Below are 5,613 nucleotides of genomic sequence, written 5' to 3' on the forward strand. Positions count from 1 at the left end.
GCCTCTCACAGATGTCTTCCCCTGTACCCTCACTCCTTGCCGTTGCCAGACCAGACAGATGTGGCTCCATGCTGATCCGTAATGACTGTGTCCAGAGCCTTTGGTATAGCGCGAGACGGAGCCGAGAAGCTACTCCTGGAGTCAAGGAGAATGAGGGCCGGGCTCTTCCAGGAGTGACCCAGGTCACAACGTGAGCATCCCCTGGAGCTTGTGCACCATGCTGCTGAGTCAGAATCCATAGTGTCATAGGCCTCTAGGGGACTCCCATGTCCACTGATGTTTAAGAAATATTGGGGGAAAAGAGGAGGAGGAAGAAAGGGGAAAAAGTTTTTATCAAGGTGTTAGGCCCAGGGAGCCATTACTAAAAGCTCAGACACAGGTTCTCAACACACACCCATAGCATGTCCCACTCCATCTGTCCCTGGGCTGTGGCATAGAAAGGTGATTGCCCTCAGGCAGTCGTGGAAGGGAGCAAGCATTGCACCAAGTGACCCCAGAGCCCGCACAGGAAGCGGCAGCCCTGTCTCCTGAGCATGCCTCCTGTCACCCTGCCTGTGTCCCCCCAGACAGTCCAGCACTGGCAGGCCACACGGAATCAGCACGGAGCAGTCCAAGAGCAATTGCCCCGCCAGGGGTGGGGACCTGCCACTGAGTGGTCCTTTGCCTGGTTGTAAATCTGCCCTGGCAGAGCCAGCCAGTGACCTCACACCTGGTCTGCATCTGGACTTTGTGGTAAAGACCTAAATAAAGTGAGGTGAGGCATTTCCTCCGGAGCGTCACTGAGACAGCGCAGTACTCAGGAAATGCAGCGCAGCGGTGATGACTTCAGAATCTTAAAATGAAATCCCGCCAGCCAAACCGAACTCCCCAGGTCTCTTCTCAGAGCTCGACTTTGCTTCACTTAGCCCGAGAGCCTTAGACGCATGACAGGTCTGTCTGCAGGTGAGAGACGGCGAGAGCCCTCGGAGCGCCTGCAGCGCACTCATCTGGAGTGAGCCCCGGAAGCCCACAGTGCCCCAGCAGATGTGGGAGCCAGCAGCTCCTCTGCTGTTTGGACCAGAGGCATTTAGCCCCAATTCTGGTTTCCCAGAATTCTTCCCTCCCAGCACAGCCTCTGGGAAACCAAACATTGTCCTCACTGACACAGGCTGAGTAAACAGTGCCATTCAAGGTCCCAAAGCACTTCAAGTAAACATGGATGAGAAGTTGCCAGTTTCCAATTCCTGACCTTTGTTTTAAGGACAAATTTTGAGACCATGACCCCCACCCAGCCTTGACCCAAATCTGCCGAAATGGCTTGTCTTTTGCCTCTGCATTTAGGAACAAAGAAGGACGATAGTCAGGTGGAGGCTGAGCAGAGACGCTGTGTGAATACCTGGGCTGCTGCACTTGGGGCTGGGGGATGCTCAGCCAAAGGCACCTGCTGTGCCACCTCAGGCTTGCAGGGAGAGGACATCGTGTGGTTTAAGCAAAGGTGGGCTTGAAGATTGCAATGGTGTATCTGTAAAAAGGCTCCCAACGCTATCTCAAGTCACAAGCGGTGGTGACTCTGGGTCCTTTGGGAAGTCAGGACAAGGATGAGGGATATTACCTAACAAGATGAAGTGCTGTATAGAAGGCAAACACTTCTAATTCTACTTGGTCTAATTCTTTAGCTTACATATCAATTAATGTGCCAGTCAGCTTTTCATTACTGTAAAACAATACCTGAGACAAATATACTTAAAAAGGAGAAAGGTTGATTTTGGCTGACAGTTCTGGAGGCTTCAGTTCACAATTAACAGGCCCTATTACTTTGGGAACTGAGGTGGCAGAGTATACCACCAATGGGAGCAGAGGAGCCCTGTTCATCTCACAGCCAGGTGCAAAAGGAAGGAAGTAGAAGAGGCCAGGGCCCCCCAATCCTTTGCAGAGGACACACCATGACCTATTGACTATGCCCCCGCTCCCGAAGCTCCCAGCACCTCCCACAGCACCACACTGGGCACTAAGCCTTTAACACTTGGGCCTTGGGGGGACATTCCAGATCCAAGCCACAGCAATTAGCTTCCACTCCACGGTGGTCTCTGAGGACAGCAAGGGCCATGGAGCTGTTTGAGGTGACTGCCCTCTGCTTCCTAATGAGCTCATGCTGCCCTGTCCCTCTTTGCTGCTGGCTGAGCAGCAAGCCTCCTGCCTCCTGCGTGCTCCCATGGGACGTGTCCTGGGGAGGACAGCAGGGGTCATGCAAGGCTGAGTCAGACCTGACCACATGCAGAGCTCGTAGGGGTACATGCACGCACACGTCCCCACTTCAGCCGCTCTGTGCTCCGCACCTCCAGTCCCGGCCACCAAACCTGGTGCATTGGAAGGCTGCTGACTAGACTCCTCTGGGCCCTCCCCCATGTCAGGCCCCTGTGCATGCAGGTGCATGGTGACAGACACCAGGCACAAGGGACCCTGGAACTCAGTTATTCTAAGGGGATTTCACAAGATGGGCTCCTAGTGGGCGGGGAGGGGAGAGTGTCAAAAGCACAAGGGAGAGTGTCAGAAGCCTTCAGGTGGGCAGTGAGTGAGCCCTCTGTCTCTCTCACCAACTCTCAGAGGAGCAGCAAAGGGAGAAGGCAGTGGACATGCCTGGGCCTAGCTGTCCAGGTCCTGGAGCACAGTGGTGGTCAGCCCTGAGGGTCTGCTCTGGGACATTTCCTTCACTCTGTCCCTGCCACCTCCCACTGCCCCACCCCAGTCAGTCTCTAAGAGGCCTCTGCACCCACAAGTCCTCCCACAGGCAGGGCCAGGCCCTCAGAGGCCCAGGGCAGTATGGAGAGGAGAGGGGTCCATGAGACTGGGTTCCCTCTCCCCAATGGGAAGAACTACATTGTGTGTGTGTGTGTGTGTGTGTGTGTGTGTGTGGTGTGTGGAGCTGGGGATTGAACCCAGGGCCCTGTGCATGCGAGGCAAGCACTCTACCAACTGAGCTATTCCCCAGCCTTCTAATGGCAGACACTAAACAGAACCAGAGGAGGACGTGGAGCAGGACTGGGCAGAAAGACAGCCGAGCCTGAGACAGGTTGAGCCTGGACCTCCTCGTGGACGTCCCAGAGTTCTTAAAGTCTAGAGGGGCACAAGGAAACAGCACCTCCTCATGCACTGGGTTATCAACACCCGAAATCAACTTCTTCCTCCTCCCTCCTGCCAAGCCCAGGCAGCAGCTGCCAGGCTGGAGTGCGACCAGGTGGTGGAACCCAGGGTGACGGCAGGAATGGGCACATCCAGTGCTGTCGCCTCTGGCTCCCAGGGAGGCCTGTTCTGGGGACAGGCGCACTTGCAAGGCTGAAGCAGGGACTTCAGAAGACACCCCAGCTGAGCAGGCAGGTGGTGAGAATGGGACCACACAGGCCCGGGGTTCTCAAAGTGTGCCATGTGTGGGGTGTAAGGTAGAGACCTAGGAGTGGGGTCCAAGGTCACACGTGGAGCTTGGTTGGTCATCTGACAAGGGCTGAGGCCCTCAGGAACCAGGAATTGCCTGGGAGGGAGTGGCTGCAGCCTGGCTGCCTCCTGAGCTCCCAAGATACAGAGAAGCCCCACCCTCGCCAGCAGCCTCAGGCCTCGAGGCTCCCCAGTCCCGGCCTGGCCCTTCACTAGCTGGCTGACCGGGCCCAACGCTCTGCGCCTCAGCTTCCTGGGGCTGCAGTGAGGCTGAAGAACAAAATGTAGTCCCCAGCTACGTCCAGGACCAAGGGAAGCCACGATGTAAAAGTACTTTGTAAAAAGCCTTCTTTGCTGTCATGATTGTCAGTCTTGTCGGAAGCACCCATCAATGGCACTGAGGTGGGCGGCATGGAGAAACCCTGGGGAGGGCGATGTGCACAGGCCTCACCCTCCATGTGGTGGGCGCCCTTCTCTCCCCAGCCACAGTTGTCAAGTGGTGTCGTAAGCACCCTGGTGGTCTGGCCTTAGGCCAAAACGAGAGAGGGCTCTGTCTTGGAGGGGACATGGTCAGGAAGGTCAGTCCATAACAGAAGGTAAACAGAGGCTCAAATGCAATGGCCCTATTGAGAATCTGGAGTCCTCTGGCCTCCCCTGCACCTACCTCAACAGAGCCTCTCTGGGCCTCCTAGGGTGAGGGTTCCGGCCTTGTTACCAGGGACCAGTAGGGATTGACCTGCGGCCCACCTGAGCCCGCTGGACAGCCCCACCAACGAGTGGCCATGACAGGCAGAGTGAATGTGGTCACACCATGTTGAGCAATTCAGGCCCAATTCTTCTCTGGGCTACAGTCACGTCACAAGCCCGGAGCGTTAGATGAAGGTTGACTGAGCAGAGTCCCCTCGTGCCCCTGGCTCTGGACTGAGTCATGGCACAGTGTCTGCCTTCATGACTCAGCCATCAGGGAAGCAACCTGAGGCCATCGCCCAGGCGAACCCCGTCACAGGCCCAGGAGCACAGGACCCCTGCAGGCACCTGCTTCCCCCCCCCCCAGCTCAACGTACCTCTATCTATTTCAGATCTCACCCTGCGGGGAGATCTGATGGGTGTCACGGAAGAGATCTGCTCAGGACACAGCTGGGGATCGACCTCAGGTGCAGGCATAGCCCGTGGGCCTCCACAGCGTGGTCCAAGATGCATCAGAAGGCCACCCCACCCAACGTCCACCCCGACTGGCCTGCCTCTCCTCCTCTCAGGCTGAGGGCCATGGCAAGGTGAGCTTCCGGCAAATTAATTTAGACACAAGTTCTAACATGTCAGAAAAATGCAGCTCCCAAGGTTTTGTTATTACCCAAAGACAACAGTAAATTCATGGGTCTATTCACCCAAAAGGAACTTACCACAGGGCGTCGCAGCCGGGATAAAGCGTTTTCCCTTAGAAAGTGGAGGTGCACTTACCCATGCTTTCATGAGCCCATGGACCACAGCACACAAGGACAACTCTCATTAACAACTCTCAGACCCCAGGACAAGGACTTGGGTAGAAAAGTGGATCAGGGTGACGCAGGTAGCCCAGGCGAGGCCGGAGAAGCACCTCACTGTGGGCAACCGCAGCTCCCGCACGGGGCTGGCCGAGAGGCCCAGCAGAGTGCATCCAGGGCTCTGACCAGTGCGACTGTGTGGGAGGAGGGGCTGCAGTGTCGCCTCCAGCTCCCGACACTCCAGGCCTCACCTGCGCTCCCTCGGCTCACCCACCAGCAGAACCAGAGGACGTTCTCCAGGGAGACCCAGGCAGGGCCCCCAGGGGTGCCCTGCAGGGAGGGCTGAGGCTGGCACTCACAGCTCCACAGGGTGGGCGCTATTTGGTGTCATCCCCTGCCAACCGTGAGCTTCCATTGAGCTTTCATTGTGCGTGGGTGTGAAGGTTCCCGGGAAGGGCTCTCCTCCCCTCTGCTGAGCTCCATCTCCGCCCCCCTTCCTCACAAGCCCAGATGCAGGGGGCACCTGCAGGAGGAACTCACAGTCCCTCCCCCCACGCTCTCTTCCCCACTCCTGCCCATCTCCTTAGGGGACTGTGCAATTCTCTGGTGGTTCATGCTGGACACGGGGCACCTTTGATGTCCCCATGTTCCATCAGTCTGCATCCTAGGGATTCAGCCTCTGAGCCCTTCTCCATCCAGCCCTCGCTCTGGCCCAGGCTACTCC

General features: G+C 57.0%; 1 non-coding gene across 1 annotated transcript; it reads right to left on the reverse strand.

The window, feature by feature from the left end:
* Nucleotides 1-2,893: 2,893 nt before the first annotated feature.
* Nucleotides 2,894-2,969, reverse strand: Trnaa-cgc (transfer RNA alanine (anticodon CGC)). Its single transcript has one exon. It is a non-coding gene; the product is annotated as a tRNA-Ala (tRNA).
* Nucleotides 2,970-5,613: the final 2,644 nt, after the last annotated feature.

Source organism: Callospermophilus lateralis, chromosome 10 (genome assembly GCF_048772815.1).
Source record: "Callospermophilus lateralis isolate mCalLat2 chromosome 10, mCalLat2.hap1, whole genome shotgun sequence".
NCBI lineage: Eukaryota > Metazoa > Chordata > Mammalia > Rodentia > Sciuridae > Callospermophilus > Callospermophilus lateralis.